The following is a 2,331-nucleotide window of genomic DNA, read 5'->3' on the forward strand; positions in this document are numbered from 1 at the left end:
TGCTGCACAAACCGTGATTTGAAATTTAAGCTTAAGATGTTTTCTACTAGTAGGATACTTTGTCTTTTGATGATGATTCCTCTTTCAACAAAAATTTGGAACATTTGGTTCTTGGGTCAGTAAGCTCACTGATACAACAATTTATTCAGCATTTGGGGCAATGAAATGTTCCACAGAAATGAATTCTGCATAAGTGACTAACAGTTATCCCTTTAAGTGCCTGAGCTTTTATTATTTTTACCATTTCTAGTGGAAGAATATCTAAAATGTAGTATATACCTCTTACCTCAAACTAAATGCCATGTAGTGAAAACAAACTTTTATTTGAGATTCAGGATAATTATGGTCTTCAATAATTGAATATGGAGGCTCTTGAATTACCTAAGGCTGTCAGTTCAAAGACTGAATCACCCAAACTGAACTTTGAGTTCTTGTATCTTTTCTGTTACTGACAGCTGTCTGTATTTTGCTGAGCACTGCAGTTACCCTCTAACTTGTTGTGTGCAAAGAAACCACAAACCAAGTTGGCTAGAAGTTTGTGTAAAATAGAGTAAATTATTCTAAATGGCAGTCTATTCTTTGGAGTGTATTGTGTATGTATTTCCCTTCCATTTGGGTTTGGAATTAATCTGGTCTCCAGATATGAGGTGAGCTACGAGACTGAATTTACATTTTCAGATACTTTAAACATTTTCCACATAAACATTTATTCTGCTTTTTATAATGACAACTAAAAGAGAACAAACCCAGCATTTAAACTCAACTTTATTTTGAAACATTTCAAGTCCAATGTTTTAAAATGTTTCCAAACCTTAGAATTGTGCATCTCTGTGTGGACTCTCCTCTCCAGATTTGTCCCTGGTAATCCCTAATCTTATCTTCTCCGGTGACATTTCAAAAAGTCGGTTCTACAATACCATATTCCTTGACTTTTCTCTACAGCTGATAATCTGGATTATCTGTTTTGACATTTTACCAGATTCAAAATTGATGCTCTCATATTGTGTGTTTCTATTAGTAGCTCTTCAAACTTCCTTCTATGATTCTTCTATATTTTTATTAGAATTTCTCACTCAAATAACTTCACTAACTACCATCTTTTTTGCAGATGGCTTTCAAATACACCTCTTTGTTTCCATGACTTGTCTTTCTGGACTTTAAACAATGTAGCCCTACTTCCAATTCAATTAGATTCCTCATCCTTGCCCTCTTGTCTCTTTTTCTAGCATTTAGGGAGGCACTACTTTGTACAGGCTCAAAACACGTGTTAAGATCCTCATCTTTTTGCAAACCTATTCTGCCAGACCTATTCCTTTCACAGTATCAGAGAATGTGATAATTCTTTATCTGTCCCCTGCCTAGTCGAACCTTAGCCACAATGTGCAGCTTATCAGTTTTCTCTCTCCTCTAAAATACAACAGTAAAACCCATTTCCCCTCCTGAAGCTGGAACCCAATTACCGTTGTAGCATGAATGTTAATGTTATTGTAAACTATCTGAAATACCAAGAATGGCCTATTATGAAAGTTAATGAATATTATCAAGCTCTGCCATTGCATGTATTGTTTCAGAAAAAATTTGATTCGTGACATAACCCAAATTATGAAAATCTGACTATTTCCATTACGTTTGTTACAACCAACTCAAGGCAATGCTTCTCTAACTTTTCCACGGAAGTGTCCCCATATAGCACAGTGACGTCTATACTCCAGGGATCTGAACTTGTAACCCAATATTTGACATTTGTGTTTTACCTTTAACATTAAGACAAATGCAGTAGTCACCTCCATAAATATACTAATGTTTTAGTCTAGAAATTACATTTAACATTTTTAGCAATAAATAAAATGAATACTCCAGAAAGAAGCACTAGGTCTATCCGGTGGCTCAGAAGACCTCTCTACACGCACACACACACACCATGAACTCACCCCACGGTTTGAGAAACACACAAGCGTGGGATTTATAGCCAGCTCTCGAAGAGGCTGCTAAAGGCACGATTGCTGTCATTAGAATCAAAAAAGTATTTACTTTAAAACGTGATTGTTTTAATAAACGTTTAATTATTTAAAATAAGAATCCCACAACGTTGTCCCCGAAATGTCGAGTTCCATTACTGATTCCCAAATACCTTCCAGATTTGTTTTTATCTTTACTACCTTTAATAAGTACCTCCAACACCACTTGGTTTCTAATCACTAAAGTGCATCTCGCATTTTAAATACTGTATCTGGGTGCCTTTTTGTATTTTTCCTACCCTCCCTTAAAAGTACTTCTCCTTTTCCAGTGGGCCAGCTCACCCTTCAAGGGGCTGCGCCCCATCCTGCGTGA

The 2,331-nt window shown here is 36.2% G+C and overlaps 1 protein-coding gene across 2 annotated transcripts in view; it reads right to left on the reverse strand.

Moving 5' to 3' along the window:
* HOOK3 (hook microtubule tethering protein 3) overlaps positions 1-2,331 on the reverse strand; it is a 75,204-nt gene that overhangs the window by 72,175 nt on the left and 698 nt on the right. The window lies entirely within an intron of this gene.

This window comes from Pteropus alecto, unplaced genomic scaffold (assembly GCF_000325575.1).
Source record: "Pteropus alecto unplaced genomic scaffold, ASM32557v1 scaffold24, whole genome shotgun sequence".
Taxonomy (NCBI): domain Eukaryota; kingdom Metazoa; phylum Chordata; class Mammalia; order Chiroptera; family Pteropodidae; genus Pteropus; species Pteropus alecto.